The 23,903-nt window shown below is 46.1% G+C and overlaps 1 protein-coding gene across 4 annotated transcripts in view; it reads right to left on the bottom strand.

The window, feature by feature from the left end:
• ANK1 (ankyrin 1) overlaps positions 1-23,903 on the bottom strand; it is a 1,318,767-nt gene that overhangs the window by 5,725 nt on the left and 1,289,139 nt on the right. The gene's annotated exons all lie outside the window — the stretch shown is intronic.

The following is a 23,903-nucleotide window of genomic DNA, read 5'->3' as shown; positions in this document are numbered from 1 at the left end:
TTCTGCCATCAGCACTTCTACTCCCTTTTCCCACAAGAGCACTTCAAACATGAATGGCAAAATATCCTAGTTTGCAAAGGTTTTCTATATAATTATGGCTCTGCCATATTTTCCACATAATACAACATCTGCTGTATAATCTGACAACTTAACAACTAAATTGATTGTAGCTCAAATGGATCAAAAGTTACAAACACATGTGACTTTTGTTGCTGCGAAGTGGACAGCCCTTTGCAAAGTTTGACTGATCACTGGTACTAATAAGGCACAATCTTTGCAGAGACTGTTAGCATGTGTAAAAATGTCAAAATAATAAAGTATCAGAAAATATACTGCATTACGCTCCAGCCTTTTTTTTGCTGCATAATTTAGTCAACACTGCAGCATAATTTTGTCCTCCTTTGCTTCATAATTCCACTGGCCCCCAAAACAGGCAGCACATGTTAAAAGTGCTTGTGTATGAAGCAGAGAGACTGTGAGGTTTGCAAACTTAGTTTGGTGTGCGTGTAAATCCTGCATTGCTGATCCCTGGTGGGTTGCAGCTACTACTGCTGAAACAAGGCCAATGGAGGTACCAATGGGTGAGGCGGACTGGCCTCAAGGGCAGGGCTGGCTTTAGCGCTGGTGGCACCCTGTGCAACAATGTTTGTTGGTATCCCCCAATGACCACCTCCACCACGGTTTCCCTCATATCCACCCTTTAACAGTGCCCCTCAAGTCTCCATAACCACGCTCTCTCTCAGATGCATTTAATTTGATTTACAGCACCAGTCATACCAGTGTACGTGTGTAAATCACTGCATAGGAAATTACATAAGACAAAGGACTATAAGGTGTAGGAGTCACAGGACAACCATACTAGTGGGCAATATAGTTTAATAGTGCTTGGTCTGGAGAAACACAAACTCAGAATTTAAACCGGAATACCATAGTTGGGGGTTCTCTTTAGTAATCAGAATGGATTTCCATCTGAATGAACCCTTTTTGCAACATTAGGATAATCAAAGACTTGGGGAAAAACCATAACACTCTAATTTATACCTTGCAGTTTGCATGTAGCTCTTAGATGATAGTTATTGCTCACTGTTAGGATTTTAACTTATAAACTGCAAGTACCAAAAGGATCTCTCTGACAAAAGCAGTAACCCACTGACCTATTTACTTTATGTGCACTTTGTGATCGGCATGGTACATGTTCTTTGCAGCAGGCACATTAACCATCTGCGCTACCTTACCATAAGTCAAAACCTCCAATAGACTAAACTCCTAGGAAAAACATTAATCACCGGAGTTGTCATGACATTTTTATAGTTGCTGAAAATTGCTGGAGGCCAGGAAGGAGGCAGCAAGCAGCTTTAATATACTTGCAAACACAATGCCCCCACCCCAGGTCAGCGTCCGGTGCGGTCACACCGGTCGCACCGGCCTAGAGCCGACCCTTCTAAAGGGTCCTGTAACCTCAGTGACAGAGTCACTTTTGCTCCAGGGTGTGCTGCTTCATAGACCTGCCCGCAAGACTGGAGGTGAACTTTAGTATGTGTTGTGGTGGACAGGCCTTCAAGGTTAACCTACACTTGCCACTACTAGGATCCACCTGATGGTGCTAAGACACCTGGGTTTCTAAGGTCTAGCATGGGATGTGCTCCCTCAGGAGAGTGGTCTGGTGGACTGGTCATGAAGGCTGAACCTGGTTCCCCAGTTCCAATTTTGGCAGCTCTGACCATAGTGCCATATCCTCTCCCCCACTGAACACCAGTCTGTCCCACTGAGAGAAACTTGCACTGCCTTCAACTAAAGCCCATCTGAGCCCCGCTATAAACACCTGGATGTGACTCAATTCAAATTACACACTAGACGAGAGCAAAATGCTGCCTAAAAAAAGTACCAACATCATGGAAAAAGTAAACACTCATAGGGAATGCAAGATTCAATAAAGTGTGTGAAATGTAAGCAGGAACAACATGGTTACCATAACACTTTTACACTCACTATTCAGAAATCAGTGAGTGCTTTTGCCTGAAAAGTTAAGGACATGACTACAGGGTCCAGAAGGGACACATTTCAATATCCATTGCTTATATCCTAACAAAATATAAGCAGTATGGTTAAAAAAGACCACATCTGTGAACACAGAACCACAGTACACATTTTGTTTACCAATCCGCCCATCAATCAAGCATTGCAGTACCTTCAGGATTGGTGCACTTCCCCACCTGGGGAAAACAATGCTGTTAAAAAAAAGACAAGAAAACAAAAGTAGTGTTTCACTGGCAAACTGTAAGGTGACGCTAATGTGTTTGGGTGTGAATAAAATTTATCTGGCCACTTTGCGACTACTCTGTCTTGCTTTATTTCATTATTTCATTATTTTTCATACTTTTAACCTCTTCTTCCAAAGGCTGCACTTTGGAATAGAAAAATGTCAGAAAAAGACGAAATTTTTTAGCAAAAGTGTTTTTCTTTTCTGATAGATACATCTGCCGTGTGGATTCCTCACCTTGTGAATATCCCCTTGCGTCAGCAACATTCGGAAATTCTCTTCGTAGCCTCGCGCCGACGTGGACCAGGACGTCATAGAGACACGACCTCGCTCGCGACTCCGCTGACGTCACCGACGCCTACAATAGGCCCACGCCGGCGTGATGACATCAGTTCCCTTTTTCCGCGTCGTTGACGCTAACGGTTTCGGGATACTCTGTAGCTTATAGTATATTGTTACTTTATTTCCTCGATTCTCCATTCTCTGACATTTTTGCTCGGTTGTCATGTCGACAAAGAAAACAGGGTTTAAACCTTGTAGAGAGTGTGGGAAGATGATGTCCGTTACGGACCCTCACCAACACTGCATCTGGTGCTTGAGTTCGGATCACGACGTTGATGAGTGTTCATCATGTCAGAAGATGAATCTGAAGGCTCTTCGAGAAAGAGAATCAAAACTTCTTGTGGCTAAGCTAAAGGCGAGTAAAGTTAAAAGATCCTCGAAGCACTCGAAGAGATCGAAGTCGAGATCCAGGTCGAGATCTCGAGAGGCGTCGGCCTCGAAGTCTTCGTCTGATCACGCTTCCGGTTCTCGTAAGAAGCATAAGAAAAGGAGGCATGAATCCCGTCATCATTCAGGTGATAAGTCTGGTTCTAGATCGAAGTCTCCCAAGAGGATGAAATCGAAGGTAATTCCTCCGCAAGTGTCGGATCAAGAAGGTGAGGCTTCGCCTTCGGAGTCGATGGTCCATTCTCCGACTCCAGTCCTGGATCCGACTCCGGCTCCGTCTCCGACTCCATCTCCGGCTCCAGGTGACACCGATGGAGTTCCTATTGAGGAGGAGACTTCGAATCCTGTTGTGGAAACAGATTCTAACCTGCCTCGAGATCAGCCTGAGCATCCACCATTCCCGACTCCAGGTCAGGACCCCTCTGCGTTTTTGAACGCAATGTATGGTGTTTTCTCAAGATCGTGGTACCCCTCTGGAGCACCTTCGGGTCCCATGGGTCCTATGGCTTTTAATTTGGGTGTTCCTCACTCATATGCTCCGGCACCTTTCATGCCGTATATGCCAGCCCCGACCCCGCTGTGGCAGTACCAGGCTCCACCGAGGTCGACGCCGGTATCGACGCCGGCTCGGCCGAAGTCGACGACTCCGGCTCCGACGTCGCCGGCTCCTAGCAAATCTATGGAACAACCTTCCAAGCCCTCGGATTCGATTCCGAAGTCGGCTCCGGCGCCGTCGGATTCGGCGCTGGATTCGACTGCACTTCGAGTTAAAATGAGGTCTCGAAGAGAAGCTCAACGTCTTCTTGATGAACAGAGAATTGGTGATTCTTCTTCTGAAGTGGAGGAAGGTGAGCTGGAGGGGAGTTATTTTGAGGACCTAGCAGAGGCGAGTGGTCTCGAATTTTTCCCAGAGTGGTCTTTACCTTCAGGACCTGATGCGCCCTCCAGGGATGTTCAACCATATCATGTTGTCATGAAGAAGGCAGCAGGACTTTTGGGTTTCACTTTGCCTACTGTCGAATTTAAGTCAAATTTACTGACGGAGGTCCTTCATTCTCCAAATTCGGCAGTGGAACCTTTACTGCCATTTAATGATGCTTTAAAGGATCCCATTATGGAGGTATGGAAGAAACCTTTTTCTGCTCCTGCAGTTTCAAAAAGTGTGGCTAGGAGGTATAGAGTGGCTCCTGAGGATCCTGCTTTCTTGTCTTCTCATCCTTCTCCTGAGAGTTTGGTAATTCAGGCCGCTTGTTCTAAAAAGTCAGTTGGTGCTTTTCCGCAGGTGCCTGGCGACATAGAGGCCAAGAAACAGGATCAAGTTGCAAAAAAGACTTTTTCTTCAGCTAGTATGGCATTGAAGTCTTCTAATGCCACTTGCCTTATGGGTAGATATATTCATGCTCTTATGGACTCTATGCGTTCATTAATCCCTAAGGTTCCTGAGGATAACAGAAAAGACTTTGAGGAAGCTTTGTCTGATTCTCAAGCGGCAGCCCGTCAGGTCATTCAAAGTGGGCTTGATACTACGGATTCTGTGGCAAGGATCATGGGCACGGCGGTTGCCACGAGGCGTTCAGCCTGGTTGAAGTCGTCTGATTTTTCAGCTGATGTGCAGTCTGCTCTATTGGATTTACCTTTCGATGGTGAGGGGCTCTTTGGAAGGAAAGCAGACACTGCCTTGGAGAGATTCAAGGACAGCAGAGCAACTGCTAGATCTCTTGGCCTTCAGGTCAGAGGTTCTACGACCAGGAAATTTAGAGGGTTTGGCCGCTCTTCCTTTCGTTCATATAGACAAGGTCAGCAGCAGCAACAACAACAGCAGCAGCAGAATACCTTGTATAGGTCATACAAGGGAAAACAGAGGGCAAGTCCTCGAGGGCGTCAAGCCTCCTCCTCCTCCGCCTCTTCCAACCCCCCAGCCACAGAAAAGCAGCCCTAGATCCGCCATTCAGGATCATGTAGGCCCAGTGGGGGGTCGGCTTACCCACTTTCTACGAGATTGGGAATCGGTTACATCAGATCTTTGGGTTCTCAATCTCGTAGAAAATGGGTATGCCCTTCCCTTTCGGGAATTCCCTCCTAATTACCCTCCTTGCCAGGGGTATTGCTCAGAGGAACATCTGTTACTCCTTCAGGAGGAAGTCCAAACTCTATTGAGAAAAGGTGCGATAGAGGTGGTCCCAGAGCAGGAAAGGGGTCAGGGATGCTACTCCCGGTATTTCCTGATTCCCAAGAAGCATGGCAGACTTCGTTCAATCCTGGATCTCAGGATCTTGAATTTTTATCTGAAGCAGGAGAAATTCAAGATGCTCACCCTTGCTCAGGTTCTTCAGGCGCTGCTGGAAGAAGACTGGATGATGTCACTCGACTTGCAGGATGCGTATTTTCATATTCCAATCCTGAAGTCGCACAGGAGGTATCTCCGTTTTACGGTGGGATCGCAGCACTACCAGTTTGCGGTCCTTCCGTTTGGACTTACTACTGCGCCTCGGGTCTTCACCAAGGTGATGGCAGTGGTGGCGGCGCATCTCAGAAGATCAGGGATTCCTGTATTCCCGTATCTGGACGACTGGCTGATCAAAGCAGAGTCGTCAGAGACTGTGCTTCATCATCTGCGAGAGACAACCCAGTTGTACAGGTTGGGTTTTTCGATAAACGTACCCAAATCTCACCTGGTGCCCTCCCAGCGCAACCTGTTCATATGTGCTGTACTGGACACAACTGTATGTCGTGCATCCCTCCCTCTCAAAGGATTCGCGACATACAGGAAATGATTCCTTTATTTTACAATGGAGCGGTCGTTCCAGTCCTGAAGGTCCTTCGCCTGCTCGGTCTGATGGCTTCTTGCATTCTGTTGGTCAACCATGCACGCTGGCACATGAGGGCCCTCCAGTGGTGCCTCCGCAGGCAGTGGTATCAGCACAACGGAGATCTCAGGGAGTCTGTGAGGATCTCCAGAGAAGCTGCGGCGGATCTGTCTTGGTGGAGCGTGGAAGGCAATCTGTCTCAAGGAAAGCCTTTTCAGCTGTCTCCATCGGTGGCCACAGTGATTACGGATGCATCCACTCTAGGGTGGGGTGCTCATCTGGGGGATCTGGAGGTCAAGGGCCTTTGGTCTCCAGAGGAAAGGTTGCTTCACATCAACCTTCCAGAATTGCGGGCGATTCGTTTAGCGCTCAAGGCCTTCCACCCTTCCCTTCGCGGTCGTTCGGTCCAAGTCCTGACGGACAACACGACCGCGATGTGGTACATCAACAAGCAGGGAGGAGTGGGGTCGCAGTGTCTCTGCAGAGAGGCTCTGCGTCTCTGGTCCTGGGTTCAGGATCATCAGATTTGTCTGATGGCAAATCATCTGGCCGGGGTTCTGAACGTTCGTGCAGACAGTCTCAGTCGGCAGTTCTCTGCCGACCACGAGTGGAGGCTCCATCCGGAGGTGGTTCGCGACATCTTTCAGATGTGGGGGACTCCTCGGGTGGACCTGTTCGCCACTCGCGAGAATGCTCATTGCCTGTCGTTCTGCAGTCTCCAGTTTCCGATGCAAGGAGCCTTGGGGGATGCGTTTCAGTTGAGTTGGGGAAATCAACTCCTTTACGCGTTTCCTCCCATACCTTTGATTCCTCGAGTTCTGAGGAAGATTCGCCAAGACTGGGCCCAAGTCATATTGGTCGCCCCGGATTGGCCAAGAAGGGTGTGGTATACAGATCTTCTCCACCTCTCCTCTCACCCGCCGCTCCGTCTCCCTCTCAGGGCAGATCTCCTCTCTCAGATGGAGGGGCAGGTTCTACACCCCCACCTCCAGACCTTACACCTTCATGCCTGGAGATTGAACGGGGCAACCTGATTTCCTTTTCCCTCCCGCCTGACGTTGTGGATGTCATCTTGTCAGCCAGGCGTGACTCCACTAAGTCCATTTATTCTTATAGATGGTCGAAATTTGTCACGTGGTGTGGGGAAAAGTCTATTGACCCTTTGAGAGCCCATTTGTCTGATGTTCTCCAGTTTGCCCTTTCTCTGGCTCAGCAGGGGCTTGCTGTTGCCACTGTGAAGGGTTATCTTTCTGCGCTGTCGGCTTTTATCTGTTTGCCTGACCAGCCTTCTCTTTTTAAATCTCCTATAGTTTTAAGGTTTTTGAAGGGCCTTACTAATAAGTTCCCTCCTACCCCTTTTATTGTGCCTTAGTGGGATTTGAATCTAGTTTTGACATTTTTAATGGGTGCTCCTTTTGAGCCTCTTCACAAGTGTCCCATGAGGCTTCTTACCCTTAAAACGGTCTTCCTCGTTGCAATAACCTCGGCAAGGAGGGTAAGTGAGCTTCAAGCTCTTAGTTACAAGCCCCCTTTCTTGACCATTCATGCTGATCGAATGGTTCTCAGGACCAGGGCTGCTTTTCTGCCTAAGGTGGAAACTCCCTTCCATCTAGGACAGTCTATTACCCTACCTGCCTTCTATCCTCCCCCTCACCCTTCTAAGGAGGAAGAGAGACTGCACCGTCTGGACCCTAAGAGGGCGGTGTCCTTTTACTTGGACAGATCCAAGGACTTTTGTTTGGAAGACCAGCTCTTCATTGGGTTTGCTGGCTGCAAGAAAGGAAGAGCGGTCCATAAAAGAACCTTGTCAAGATGGATCGTCCTCTGCATAAAGATCTGCTACTCTTTGGCCGGTAAGGAACCACCAGAGGGTATAAGGGCTCATTCTACAAGGGCTAAGTCATCAAACTCTGCGTTGGCTAGAGGTGTGCCTGTTGAGGATATTTGTAGAGCGGCAACTTGCTCTTCCCTCCACACTTTCGCGAAGCATTACTGCTTGGATTCCGAGGTGAGGAGGGACGGTCATTTTGCGCGTTCTGTCCTTCAGGATTTCCTGGTTTAGAAGAGTGGACACCCTCCTCCGGGAGTGGGGACTGCTGTGGTACTCTATTCACAAGGTGAGGAATCCACACGGCAGATGTATCTATCAGAAGAACAAGTTACTTACCTTCGGTAACGCTTTTTCTGGTAGATACTATATCTGCCTGTGGATTCCTCACTGACCCACCCGCCTCCCCGTTGTCCACTCTTCTATACCAGTGTTACTGTGATGTAATGTATTTATAGTTTGTTATCAGGGAATGTTTCAATAGCTTTCCTGCTTTTGCTTCACACTGTGTGTTTTACCTTTACTATTGTGTACTGTGTATACTGTATGCATTTCTACTGTCATTGGTCCGTCCGTGTGCCTCGATGGCACGGAAAAAAGGGCGGAACTGATGTCATCACGCCGGCGTGGGCCTATTGTAGGCGTCGGTGACGTCAGCGGAGTCGCGAGCGAGGTCGTGTCTCTATGACGTCCTGGTCCACGTCGGCGCGAGGCTACGAAGAGAATTTCCGAATGTTGCTGACGCAAGGGGATATTCACAAGGTGAGGAATCCACAGGCAGATATAGTATCTACCAGAAAAAGCGTTACCGAAGGTAAGTAACTTGTTCTTTTGGGTCTTTTTCACAAGGGAACAAATAATCAAAAGAGGGAAAGAGCGGGTGAGAACCGTTTCTTGAAGTCACGGTTTTCAGTAAGTGAGGAGGTGCTAGAAAGAAAGAGAGGGAATAAGAGGAAGAAAGAGAGGGGGCAGCTGCCAGCAGCAGAGCAGAAGTGGACACTATTCTTGTCTTCTCTGGGCAAGAAGGAAAAGAGTCCCTTTCCTTCTCAGCCCACCCGCCCGTCCCCTAATGGCCATGAATGCTGAGCCTTATCTGTAGGCCGTGGCTATTTCTGCCGTCCTGGGTTGTATATTTAAAATAAAAAAAGTTGGTCTGGGGAATCTATTGAATAAAAGAAGTAGGGACACGCCCTGCTGATCCTGCACAATTCGACCACTGCTATAAAGGCCCAGACAAGCTAATCAAGTAGAACTTTATGTGAAACCAGCTGTATTTATTTTTATTAGTTCAAGCCGGGGCAGCGCATGCGCTGCTCTGCAGCATGATGTATTGGAGTGTGGAATAGAAGCCCTGCCCACTCTACGCCCATATTTGTCATTGAGGTGTGTCATTGCCCTTCGTAAATGCTAACTTCTGATTCGTTAATAGGCTTTTAGTCCCCCCTTAGTACCGCATTGTCTTCATGTGTAACCTCCAATGAGGACTGGCCATTTTACCTCTGTTGTTACACTGTACGTCTTTTTTTGACTGTAAGCACTATTTTCTTTAATGAGTTTCTCCTACAGCAGGAAGACATGCTTTCCTGCAACATTCAGTGCACCATGCGCGCTTTCACTTTCCTAGCAGCCCGGGACAATGGCGGCCGTTTCTTTGAATAGGTCTCGCATTTACAAGAGTTTGAGCTATTGGCATTGTAAATGACAATGCCTTTTATTTATGTGCTAATTAGCAAAACAGATAAAGAAAAGGTATAGTCATTTAAAATGCCAAAAGCTTAAACTCTCGCAAATGCGAGAACTATTGCATTGCAAATGCTTGTTAAACTGGCCTTTCCGCCTTTGATTACAGTGCTGATTGTAGTTGTAGAGCATATTTTAAAGTGTTTTCTTCTCAAATTTACTGTTTGAACTATTTACTGATGATATGAGAAATATTACCGACTTTAGGTAATTTACCTAATTTTTGTACAGGCAGACCTCACTTCTAACACTAGTTTTACCTCTTTCATGTTACATTTTTACATTCTATGTACATTCCTGCCATCTAGTGGTTGTTCAGGGCAATGACTTGTTCTTCCGTTTAAATCAAAACTTGGGATTCAGTCGTAGCAGTCGACCTGTAAAGTACAATACTCCACACCTCAAAGCAGAGTTCAGGGAGACGAAAGGGTGAGGATTCGCTCAAATGTGGGGCTTCTCCAAGAGAGTGGCCAAAGAAGCATAACTGGGAATGTTTGCCAAGAGGCGTCGCCTATCTAGTTAAGGGCATAGCTTGAAACGTAATAAAATCCTGTCACACGGCACACCCACCACCTTAACAGTATTTGGGTGCCTCTCTGAACCAGGCATATAGCAAGAACGGACACAGGCTTAAAACAAGATTAACCTATTGGTTTTGCAAATGCTTGTTAGCAGTATCAAACAGATGGAATACAAAATATTAGACTGTAAATTAAAAGTTACTAAGTAACACTGTCTTTTTCTTTAATACTACCCATATCTCAGCAGCTGTGGGCCCCTTTCACACATTTTTTCACAATTAAAATTCACAGATTTATATGATTGCTGCTATGTGTGCTCTCAAAGGCAAAGAATTAGGGGCCTCATTTATGAAAACTGTTGCATTGTGATACAAAAGTGATGCAACAGTTTTCACTGCGCCCTCCTTGCGACACAATGGATGCGTAGTATTTAATGGCTGGCGCTCCATGTCACAGGGAATGACAGATATGTCAGGAATCCTGACGTAGCTGTTGGCGCAAAAGTCACGCATTGCTGGAGTTGTGTTGTAAGCATGACGCAACTCCAGCAATGCATAGGGCAGGACTGTAACTATGGCACAGTATCACCTTTACGCCTGCCATTAGACAGGCGTAAGATTTTGATGCAGTGGCATCCTTGAAGTGTCAAGTGAAATATCATAGATTTTACTGCAACACTTCTACGACCCTTTTTTATTTACGTGGGAATGCCCACCCTGCATACATTGTACCTGATGCAGGTATAATGCGGCGCAGGGCTTTACAAGGTAATGCATCTGTCGAGATGAGGTACCTTGTGAATATGGCGCAACGTGGTGTGTTGTTTACGTCGCCGCTGCGTCATGAAAAGTGATACAACGGCGGTGCAAAAGTGTTGCAAGGCATTCATAAATAAGGCCCTGGATGTGCATGTCGTCTGCACACTTTTATGACCCACTGACAGGCACTGTGAGAAATTCACACTGCCTTCAGCCTCAGCTCTCAAAGTGTCCCATCAGGAACACCGTCAACAACTTGAATTCACCCAGGCACCTAGAAAAGACTCAGTTCACACGGCATACACTGTACAAGAGTCACATATTGCAGGAAAAAAACACAGAGACATAACTGGAAAAAGCCAACAATCGCCAAAATGGCAATCATTCCTGTCCCCTCTCTTTTGAAGCCAACGACGAACGTGCTTTGGTACTGTCACATTGAGTGACAAGTAAGCTAGAAACCCAGCAAAATTAGTGATCCTAGGAAATTACAGTAGGCCAGTACTAGGGGTGTTGGGGTGCACACTTTATATGTCACTGACAGGTGGTGAGCCTGAAGAGTAAGGAGGACGTGCTTTAAGGAGACCAGTTCCCCAACAACATCAATCAATAAATCAATTAGGAATTTATATAGCGTGGCTACTTACCCAGAAGGGTCTTAAGGTGCTGAGTTTACTCATTGGGACCATAACAAAGTGCAACAGGCATTGGTAAAGCCAATAGGTGTGGCTTGCATTTTGACCCCTGACTAAAACAGAAAGAAAGGCTGCTACAGTGGAAAAAAGCAAAACAATTATTATCTGTATAGAATGTGCTGATGGGCTAATGGATTTGTGAGATAATTCTATGTACTTCTGAGATAAAATATAGTCCCTCATACATTGCAATGCAGGCACATCATGGGAGGTGTACTTATTCACCAAAAAGCCAATATAATAATGTAGGAGGGGAATATTCCTCTGTGTCTGGCCCAATCCTATTCTATGTAGATTTAGAAGAATTGGTGCAGTAGATCTTGCAGAGCGCTGCTATCAAAGCAATCATATTTTTTAAAATGCTTTCAACAGTGACCAATAAGAAGTCACTACTCAGTTATCTATCGTAAACACATGCACAGACATTCCTTTTAGAGTGTTTCTGCTACTTGTTTGGATCCAGGCTGCACACCTTCCAGATTTTAAAGAGGGGCTTTGTGTATTGATATTATCCGCCCAGGTGAGGAAGCCTGTCAGAAGCTTTTGCAGGGCCTGGTCAAAAACCTAATGCAGAGCCCATTTGGAAGATGGCAAGAGCACGCACTTCAAAGCATAAAAAAGTACACTTGAGGGAAGAGAAAAGATTACTGCTCCTGTATCTCCCCCCCATCTAGTGGCATGACAGTGGTTACCTGCCTCATCATTATAATCATTAATAAAAAATATGTAAAATAATTTTGCATCTGGGGCATTGGGCATACTGCCTCTTCTGCCCCTCCCATTGTGATGGCCCTTCACATTAGTTTACAAAATATATATTTTTATTGTTTTTTAATAAGACATCAAAACAGTTCAGCAGATATATCTCGGTTAACGTCCCTCTGTTACAGGTGAAAAGGATTACATATGGTAAAGATACTATAGTAGCAGGAGTGCAATTGCCCTTTATGACCCCGGCGGTAGTTCCTCCCCCCAGTATGGGATGTCTCACAGATCTCTTAGTGAAGTGTAGGCTTAGGAGAACAAACCCCCCACCCCGCCCTGTTTCACGTGTTGGCTTATGCCTCTCTCCCGTCTTCTTCCATTTCTAGATTGTAATAGCTCAGCCACGGTTGCCAGATTTTCCGAAATTTCTGCGGGCATCCCCTTGCTTTATATACCGTTTTTTCAGCTCCCATATACATATCCATACCCGACCGCCACTTCTTCAGTGTGGGAGGCTCGGGTCTTCCCCAGTACCTGGCTATATCTCGTTTAGCCACTATAAGACCCAGGTTGCTAAGTAAAAGTTGATACCTAGAAATGTCAACATCTGTATTGATGCCCAACAATACATATCTGGGGTTCATTGGGGTTTGTACATGTAATACATTGTTTAACTCTTGTACTATCCACATTCAGTAGCAATGTATTGACTGACAATCCCATAACGTATGAATGAAGGAGCCTCTTTCTGTGTGACATCACAGACACTCCGGCGTCTCTGCCCTACCCATCGCATGCAGTTTTGCCCGGTCATAGTAAACCCTATGGAGGATTTTGAACTGGACTAATCGGAGTCTGAGCTTAATCGCCACCTATCTGGGGTGCATCAAGGCCATCTCCCAGTCTATATCTTCTAGTGGACCTACAGGGTCTTCCCACTTGCCCTGGAGTGTACTTAGTCTGTTAGGCATATTGTTTATTAGAGTTTTGTAGGTCCAGGAGACTGCTTTCTCCTGTATCTTTTCCTGTAATAACCGACCCTCTAAAAGGGCATATTTTGGGAGCTCCACAATGTCCAGTTTCTGCACCAGCCATGTGTGTCGGAATTGAACATATTTGTAGTACTGAGTATTTGTCAAATTATAGTCTGCTTGCAGGTCTGCAAATGTCATCAGAGCGCCCGCCGCGTTATGTCTTCCAGGGTAGTGATGCCTATAGCGTCCCATCTCTTAAACCCTTGCAGGTTTACAAGCTCGGGCAGGCGTCTACCTTCCCATAGTGGTGTGGATTTCGTTAGCTGTGTATCCCAGCGCATGTCCCGTTCGGCCTCCCTCCATGCCGCAATCACTCTCTGCATTGCGGGTGGAAGGCTTCTAAGCCCTTGACCCCCATATATGTAAAGAAGGTGTGAGCGTTTGTGAAATTGGAGTCTCTCTAGGGCGTATGTGGGGTGGTCCTGCGGCGCGTTTCCCCATTCATTGAGAACCACTAGGTGTGCCTCTCTATAGGATATCCTGATATCTGGTAGAGCAATTCCTCTGTTGTAATGGCTACGTTGCAGCATTCGGAGCGACACTCGGGGGTGTCCTCCGTCCCACAGCAAGGTGCGTAGCTCGGAGTTTATGGTATTGAAGATAACATCCGGTATTTTATGGTATGTATTTTGGAGGACATACAGTAACTTTGGCAGGGTGATCATTTTATACATAGCCGCCCTACCGAGCAGTGTCAGGGGGAGGCGTCGCCATCGAGCCACATCACTCCGGAAATCTGCTTAGACTCGTTGAATGTTATGGGAGAGGCAGTTTGTCACATCTACGGAGATGTAGAGACTCAAATACTTAAAGCCCTCTTAGGCCATTGGTAGACGTGCCGGTATGGACTACATGTCAATGTGGCCTGCCATTGGGTAGAGGACTGACTTTCCCCAGTTAATCTTATATCCCGCCTGTCTACCGTATTCTTCGGTTACTGTCAAAATATTTGGGAGTGCCTTATACGGGTTAGTGACATATAACAGAATATCATCGGCATAGAGTGAGATGCAGGCCCTTCACATTAGAAACATGGAAAGGGCTTTAATCTGCCATATGGGGGATCCCACACACAGCTTCCCTTTCTTAGCCATTGATAGGGAAATAGCTCTTCAGAAGCCTTTACCCTTTGCTGGGGATGCCACCCCTCCACCTATCCTTTGCTCCAATATGCTACCAGTAGGGGCACCTGTGAGAGGCAGGGGTCTTTGCATGCCCAGGTTCATCTATGGGAAGGCACAAGGTGGGGATTGTGGGGTTCAAAAGCCTGGATGCCGTACAGCAAGCCCGCTCTGTCTACTCTGTTTGTCCGCCTCCCTTGTCTGCACATAGTGGCAATTTTCCATACGCCAAACCCCTCAAGTTAGGGAATGTCAAAGGTGCAGTCAGCAAAGACTAAAATATCAAATATGACAGTCAAACATATGTGATCTTTGGTCAATTTAAAACTCCCGAAAAGGACTCTGAGGTGGGTTTCTGTCTGGACTGAAATAAAGGATATCTTACTCTTAGCCTTTCTGTTTTAGCTCTGTTCCTGGGTTGGTCACATCATGGTGTCATTTGCTGGAAGGCTTGACATCAGGCTCGATCACGGTTAGGTCTACCTGGCATCAAGCATCAGTATGTCACTCCCCGCACATGACCGTTATTAGTTGTACAAGGATGCTACAATGTAAACAATTTGATCACACTGCATGTGATGTTACCCGTAGCTCTAGTGCAGCTGCCTTAGTGGGTACCACAGATGCCAGGAAGGCCCATGCAAGTGCGACACATTTATCTTTATTGTTTCCAGCCAATAACAAACTCCATGCTGGGATCTTAATGCCCCTATTTACAATGTGCTTTTGGCTAAATGGCCAGAACTGGTTTCGTGTTTCATACATGGAGTGGGACCTTTCGACAGCTTTGACCGGGTCATGTCATAAGTTCTACTTTTTAAAAGCCCAGCGCTCCATAGCACTGTCACTCTTAAGCCATATACTCGCCACTGTCCTCAGAGCCCTACACTTTGCAACTCTCCGGTTCAAGAGCCACATTCCATGGGCCTGTCCCCCCAACACACAGAAGCATACCATTCAGAGTCCTGCGCTGTGCTTGCCCTTCACGCCTCAAAGCGGTCATCCATACGCTTCGGATCATGGTCCCTGAGAGCACTGTTCTTCAAAGCCATAACCCTCGCCGCCCGGCTCTTCCTAGCACTGCCACTTGCAGACCTATTTGTGTCAGACATGTTCAGTCACTCTTCTCCTCACACCTCATACCGCTTTACAGACCTACCACCGGCAGAGGACACATCCAATTTCAGCATCAACAGCCAGGCCTTGTCCGTCACTCACAATCCTACCTGTCCCTTGTAACTAAGCCCCAAAAAACCTGTATACGGACTGGTTCCGATATTTTTACTGATTGAACGCAACAGTGGGAAATCAAGGAAAGCTCACATCCAATCTAATAGCATCCTTCTGCGTAGACAGTGTAATACATCTAAACCTGCGCCCGAAGGGTAAGAACCCTAGTCCATTTTATTGCCCCGGGTGGGTCCGGGGACTCCCAGCAAGCAATAATAAGAGTCACTATCAGCCAGCACTAAAGCTGACGCCTTCCAGAAACGCCTTAGCCACCTCTAGTAGCGTAAGCTGGTAATTGTTGCCTGGATGATCCACTCATAGCTTTGCAAGAAAGGGGACAGACACGGCCAAACCCTGGGCCACTATGGATGTGAGTACCTCAGAGTGCTCTTTTTTTGACAATTGATACTTCACTCAACTCCCCATCCTCTCTGCCTCCTGCCTCACTGCTTCATTCAGTATTTAACTTCTTGTCTCCCTGGAGTGGAAGGACAATATACCTGTGCCCCCTTCTTCGGTAGTCTGTGCTTTGGGCAGGGATCCAATAACGATTTTTACCCAACTATAGTTCTGCTGCCACTTGGTCTCCCAGGAGGCTCCTAAGCACTTCTCATTTCCACAGAGGAGACTATAATATGGTTAAGGTCCCCCAGGAATACCAGCGTGCCCTTCTTTTGTGTTATCCAAGAGGTCAAAGCTGGAGATTGCATCAATTGTGCAACCCCTGGAGGTAGCCATCTCCTGTACTGCCCTGCCAGTTTTTTTTCGCCTGACCCTCCAAAGCTGGACTTCGAGACTCTGCTGCTCCTGTTCCTTCTCCACAGGTCGTACTTGCTCAGACAGGACCTCCAGTTCTCCCTCAGTGACCTTCACAAATTCAGTGTTGTTCATTGTAGCACGCAGAAGCTGGGTTACAACCTCTGTGCATTGTTTCTGTTTGCACCACGTTGCACCCTCAGATTGCTCTGCTGCGCACAAAACAGGGACTTTACGCTGTATTACTGATAATGCACTGAGGACTGATGCAAACTCACGGCTGCCCTGGGGGCAGAGCATTAGTGAAAGACTTTAAGCTGCCACTTGGTCTTTCACTGTGCTGGGAGCATATGTCTAGATTTCAAAAGGAGGACAGAGATGCCCCTGCAGGTGGATGAAGTCAGTGACTTGACCTGCCTGCAAGGGGTATATGGGGGAACCCCACAGCCCCATCAACAGGGCTGCCCTCTTCGTGGCACAGTTAGTGCGATTCCTGACAGCCTCTTTGCCTATGTCTGTAACATGGCGCAGGAACAGAGCAAAGTGTTTCACTCATTTGCTTGGGGCCACATCCCCATACGAGGGAACACCCTCTTAAGATAGCATGGCAGCTATTTGTATTACACAAGGGGCTGCACAAGGGGCGAAGATGTGCCGTAATTGCCAGAGCAGTTGGCCTTGTAACTGGGTAAGCAAGTTCAAATGCTAGCCTCTACTCAACCCTTGTGATTCTGGCCAAATCTCTTAGCCTCCCAGTGGCTAAAGGCATGTGTAATGTAATCTGGTGCTAATGTGAAGCATTCTAAAGCCCTTGGGCCAAGTTCATGCTATTAAAAAACTGCCTAAAACAAATATTGGCGGCCCCAAACGAGCACACACTCATGGCGCTCAGGGACACTGAAGGACTTAGGGTGATTATAAAAGGGTCCTCTCATGGGTAGTGAAGGCTTCATTTTCCATGGTATCCACAAGTGTGTCACGCTAGTCTTTTTTATTCACTTCCCTTCATGGCTAGAAGAAGCCCTCCTTAGTATTTTTTCTAGCTGACATGGTTACCCTCTCTCAGGCGGCCGTCTTCAGGAGATGCATCCCCGAATCCACAACTTATTCTGGCCTCCGTGACCTATGTGTTACAGAGTCTGGGGCCGCAGGAGCCCATCATCCGAAGCGCAGTGAACTGTGCCAATAGTTTCAAAGTAATTCCTCTCCCACTGGGTGCCTCAGCCCTCCGTGGTCATGTCTTTCACCCCCATGCCACTAGGTGCTGCGATGTTCCCACGCAGCCCTGGTTCGGCCAGGCATCTACTACGACTACCGCTCTCCACCTTTATCTCCCACACAGAGATCTATCCGAGTGCTTTCTCTCCTTTGTCCCTGGCTGTGTCTCACTTGGGGCCTAGTGTTGAGGGCTGGACAACTGCAACGCCTTGCTGATTTCAGCCAATGGAGTTTCCTTAAATAAACTGCAGGTAGTTCAGAACACGGCGGCCCGCCTAGTTGCCAACGCTCCTCCTAGAACGGCCTCTATACCCCTTCTACAACAGCTGCACTGGCTTCCGGCGCGAAATAGGATTAAATTCAAGATCTGCTGTATGGTTCACAAATCTCTACATGACATGGGTCCTAGCTATCTCTCACATAAACTGTCAAGGTACCTGCCCTCCAGGTCCCTTTGGTCAGGGACAAAATCACTTCTTTGTACTCCACGATTTCACAAAGCGCGTTTGGGGTGGCAGAGCCTTTTCTCACCTTGCCCCCCATATTGGAACCAACACCCCACTCACTTTCGCCAATGTCTCGACTACTTGAAACTGTTCCGAGTCTTCTTGGTTAATGACAGCAGTCACAGGGCGGAGATACCCCTGACGGGGTGATTCGGGAGCTTTACAAACTAATAAATATCAAATATCATCACCATCGCGGGGCCACAAGGTCATGTGTAGTGCGCACCTCCTCTTGGTGATTGGCGGGGACCGAAGGAGGCCGCTGCTCAATCTCTACAGGAGCAGCTAACCAAAAGACCGCTCAAGAGGATCCCCTCCTAGTCAGCTCCTCGAAGACCCCCCTCCAGAAGACTGCAGAAAACCCAGGGCGCTCCAGCAGCCATAAGTATGGGGCAGTATCCCAAGAGCCACAATGTCACCTCCATCTTGGTCCCAGGTCAGCCCTGACCTCAACCTCGCCAGGGGTTAATTTGAGGGAGTAAACTCTTAGAACACTTTGATATCCTCAAAAATCAGGCTACCCATCAAGTGTTGCAGAATTCTTACTAAATATTAACACTCACTGGGATCAGGCCTTACTCACTTATTCAGATTGCGCCTTACGTCAACGGAGAGTCTGTACCCAATGCACCCACCCAATGTTTGCAGGTTTGCTCACACTATCTCAACCCGTCACCTCACAGCCCTCGTCCCATGTCCTCTGCGGAGGGTCACTGTGCACAAAGAGCTGCTGTCAGCTGAAACTGCACCTGGAATAAACGCATGGAGTCAGCAGCGAGCAATGCGCAGCTGCCGCCTCATCTCCTAATCTCTGAGCGGGACAGGGTAAGCCCCTGAGCTCCCATGTGTGGCGGTGGGGGAAGGGGCTCAGACATGGACAGCCATCCAGGGCTCTGTGTGCAGCACTGGGGTCTCGAACCCCATACAGACCCCATTGTCCCCTGTGTGCAGCAGTCAGGGAATGAGTGAACACAGATCACATCAAAATGTGACGATAATAGGTTGCGCTGGCTTTGTTGTCAACAGACTTTGCATTATGGAACGAATGGTCTTTGCACCAAGGCAAACATGAAGGAAACTGATTTCATATTACATTTATTACATTCTATAAGTGAAGACACTATATTTCTTTACGTTTAAATGTGAAAGATTGAACTATGTTTTTGGACTAAATCAGCTTGCATATATTTTCAGTATATACAAAACTGTAGAAGATCAGTTTACCCTCTAGATAATTCAGCATTGCTTAGGGTCTACGGTTCTTTGTTAAAATTCCTGTAATGCAACTAATATCATTTATAAACAAAAATATGGATTACATATTTTATTAAATTATTCTTTTCATTTGTTGTCCTGGTGCAAAACCATAATGTCACTAGAGATTGCGACAAGCTGTTGTGCCCTCAGGTAAAAAAAAAACACCCATAAAGATAGAGGACAATGTGTTTGCTCTTTTTTTAGCACCAATGCACATTTTCTGGGGCCGTAATACATACAACACGCCTGGTACACATCTCTCTGCTGTCTTCCCTGCACCAAGATCTTTAAACATGGAAGGGGGACTCTGCGGACCATTCTTAATTGTCAGATACACCAGTGGGGTTCCCCCCCAAGGGAAAGGAATCCCAATATTTGAAAGGAGATCTTCCAGTGACGGCCTTTCCGTTAACATCATAGGGCAAATGTCCCCATTGACCAAAAGCAATAAAACCTCCTGGGCCTCTCCACTTAAAATAATGAAACTTGTTTTTACACAGTGCTCCAGTTAGCAGTGTTTAAGTTCTGAAAATATGAGCTGTAATCATTACGCAATTTAATGGTACCTCATTTATTGACTTCAGAAGGATGTAAGATTCTGAAATCTTTCGACAATCTTAGTCTGTACTGCCGACCAGTACAGCATGAATTAAATGCACCGTTGCCAGCACAGCTTTGGTGAACTTTTGCAGACTACTCCACATAACATATTGGGTTTTCCATGAGTAATCCAGAATTTTTAACTGTCATTGCGCCTAATTGTAAAAAATCCCTATCCCAAAACTAACAATCTTTATGGCTAAATATCTGGGACCATTACACATCGTATAGAGAGACTTCTGGTGTAGAGGATTTCTGTTACAACCTGATGATGAAGAGCTTGTCATTTAAAGGACATGAGGGTAACCCGGCCATGATGGTCCAGACCGCAGTGATATAGTCTGTGGTCCTAAGGACCTGCCGTCAAACTCTGGCATGATGGCCCATTGGTGACATATTTCTGGCGTTCCTGAGGACATGACAGCTCTATGTGAAATAGTGAGGGCTAATATTCATATATTTCTCGGCATTCTGGCAGTCTCCCTATGAAATAGTAACCCATTTGTGACACATTTTTTCCCATTCTTTGTAACATTCTGGAAATTCCTGCTATTACAGTGGCCCAGGCTTGCCATATTGTGGGCATCCTGGGAAACATTTTGACCATCATTGGCACACGGTGGTCCATTCTTGTAATATTGTGGGTCTTTTTATATAATATTTGCTATAAAGTGGTGGCGAATATTTTTGCAGTATGTCAAACGTAAATGATAAGCTTCCGTCTGCTGTAAATGGGCGTATTTATATGCAATGAAAATACTGAATAGTGAAATGTAATATTTTTTAGAAACTTGCATACTCATTTCGAGCATTTGTGAAATTTAGTCTAAAATATTTTTCAAGCTGAGATTTAGGAGGCTGAGTTTGAGACACATATTGATGATGTTTTGGGTCCTTGTAGCAGAGGACACTTCCTGCCATGGTTGTTCTTTCATGACTACTCTGGAGGCATTTTATCATTTGCACTGATCATTACTCAGCACTACGCAGGTAAGATATGCACTATCTGAGCCTGTGATTTCTATGTAACTGAGCAGTAATACTGTGTAAGCTTGAGAGATTCATTTTGGTCTACTGTCTCTGGCATGTAATTGTAAAAGTCGCATAATCTTTTCAGCCTGCTCCTTCCTTGTAGAGTCTGTCATAACGTATGACAGAGAATCTACTTGGAAGCAAAAGAAGATGCTATATACATTTTGTAAAAATTATAAACCTTATGATCTTTATAACGAGATTTTCTTCACTGCCTTTAACATGTGTAGATCTTTGGCCAACTTTTTAAGGGCGATGATGTTTTTTTAGAGAGGGTGATAAACAACATCCTCGCAAGCTTGAAGGTTTATCTGACACACAACAAAAATGTTGGGATTACATTAGTGCCACTTTGGTTTTACTCTTTGTAAGTGATCATTGTGCTGCAACATTCAGCTTTACAGTGATGTTAGAAAAAGGAGGGTAAGCCAAACTGTTGAAGATGTTAAGACTTAAAATGTTGTCATGGTGTCGATGTCTGTAAGATGTGTTATCACTTTCATATGGTTCTAATGTCTACCATGTCTTATTCCTTACGTTGCAAAGTGCATACCCAAGGTATTGGGAGCAAGTAAAATTGACAGTTGTTTCACCTGTTACTTCAGCGCTTTAAGGCTGATGAAATAAAATATATATGCAATATTCTTATTCAAAGTGTAGTGTGGGAAGGGTTCTGATCAACCACCTCAGACATGTAGGTGAAGCAGAGTCCATCTCTGCCACCAGATGTGTGGTATATGGGCCCAGGTGAAAGCAATAATGGGCATAGTAGTCCTGAGCACAAAGATAATATAAATCTGGGTCCAGGGCTTCCAACCCCGTGGTGGAAGTGCAGTGTAAGCGCCTCCCATTTGATCCAGGGTTATTTGCTTTCCCGGGCTAACCTAATTAGCTGGGTTCACAGTTGTCGGAAAAAAGGCTTAGTGAGTGGTAGCAGAATGTGTATACATAAATACAGTAGTTGGGGGAGGAGCAGCGTCTTTGTGAGTCTTATTCTACCAGCTAGTGATAATGGTGGGTCAGCCAGCGTGTTATCTGTTCAATCATTTTATGTAGTGTTTGCCCATAATGTTCTGTTATTACTATTTCCATATCACGATTAATCGATATGCTGAGGTATTTGAGTGATCCCTCACACCATGCAAGGCAGTGGTTAGTTTGAAAAAAATAAATTAGGACCGGGCCTCTCGTCAGGAGGCAGCTTGCACCAGCCCTCCTGCATCTCCTATTAGCGCCGCTTAAAACAAAGCCAACTACGCACCATGAAAGTGGGGAGATGATGTGGTATAATGGCCAGAGCTGCTGACTTCAGAGTTGGGAAACCAGGTTTGAATTTCTGCGTAGGCTAAACATCCTGTGATTCTGGCCAAATCACTTCATCTCCCCGTGCCTACCATGAACAAATGTGCCTTGACTGGTGCTCTTGAAAAGCACCGGTGTTGATGATTAAGTGTTGGTGCTGAGAACCAGAAACCACTGGCTCAAATGAAGCACTGATGCAAGGGGACACTCTGGGGTAAAGCACTGCACTCTCTCTGTGAGGGGGACACCTGCTAGTACTCCAGTTAATGGATCCTTGATCGTACCCCATAGCTAGTGTATTCTCCCAGAATGCGGCTAAGGTAGCATCTGGTTCCTTAAGGTAAAACATAATATCATCCAAAGATATAGGGATATGGGGGGGGAGTATATTGCATGTATAAAACTATTTTTAAAGCTGGCAGGTCCGTTAAAGGCAAACTATGGGCTACATTCTATGGCATCATTATCTAACTATTAAGATTCATGAATGCAAAATGAATCCCAAAGCTACAAACAATACTCCAACCCAAAATATTATTGCATGGACCCCCTGTGCAGTATTTTTACTATGTGTTCATCTACTTCAGCTCAAACTCATTTATTTTGTTATTGCCTACAAATTATGCAGTATATAATAGTTTCGGTGGCAAGCAGTGCAAATACTTTTTTGGGAGGGTGGGGTGAAGGGGTAAGCTCTGTCTGTGAAATCACCAATTTCGAGTCGTCCTTTTATCACTCTTCATCCATAGATATTAGATCAGAAGGCTGCAGTTTCATTTTCAACTTATCTATGTATGTATGTATGAGGTATTTGTATAGTGCAAACCTAGTCGAAAGGCAAAGGAGCACTGCAAGTATCCAAGACTGCCGGCGTGCGAGCAGAGGAGTAGATGTCTTCTAAGAGTGAAAGTGGACTGTACAGCCTGGTGGAGTGTTCTATACAGAGGTCTGCCTTTGGCTCTTTCCTTAATTTGAGAAGGGTTGTGGCAGTCCTGATGGATATGGGATGTTGTTACAGATCCTAGGTGCATTGATGGAGAAGGTCTTTTCCTTGTATTTTCCATTTTGCATTTCTTTGCACGGATGTGAACACAAGGATACAGTACTTCGAGGTCTTACTTATGGCAGACTGAGCCTCGTGTCCATGACGTTTGCACATTGACCTTCAGGCTATGGAGTAAGCCCCAGTAGATGGCTAAGTGTCTTGATGTGGAGAGGGTTATCCCACAAGAAAAAGACCACTGGGGAAAAATATAAGCAAACTCTGTCACTGCCATAGAAGCTCTGCACAGAGCGTAAAACAGAGGGGACAAAACACAATAAAGAGACAGGTCGACGGCCAGCGTATTAATTGTAGTTAGTTAATAGATGTCCCATAATAGATGTCAAAAGGGAGAGGATGTAGCCTTACGGCTAGAGCTGTCGACGTCGAAGCTGGGCAAAAAGGTTCAAGTTTTAGCAACAACGCTAAACACACGGTGATTCTGGGCAAATCACTTTATCTCCCTGTGCCTAACAAAAATGAATGTGTCCTCATGTAACGAAACTGGTGCTATGTAAACCGCTCTGATACCCGATATCTTCATGTCTAGCTCACGCTATATAAAACAAACAAAAAATGTCCTTTAAAACCTGGTCCACATAACTCAGCAGCCTATCAGGTAAAGCAAAGGCGCCTCGTGCCTCCTCAATTAACAAAGTGGTGCGGACATGACATTCATAACATTCTGTATTGTTAAGGTTCCGGAAAAAAGGAGTTACAAATAAAATGTCTGGGATGATGTCAGAAGAACAAGAGAAAATG

This window comes from Lissotriton helveticus, chromosome 11 (genome assembly GCF_964261635.1).
Source record: "Lissotriton helveticus chromosome 11, aLisHel1.1, whole genome shotgun sequence".
NCBI classification, from domain to species: Eukaryota; Metazoa; Chordata; class Amphibia; order Caudata; family Salamandridae; genus Lissotriton; species Lissotriton helveticus.
This window is presented reverse-complemented; position numbering and strand designations above follow the sequence as displayed.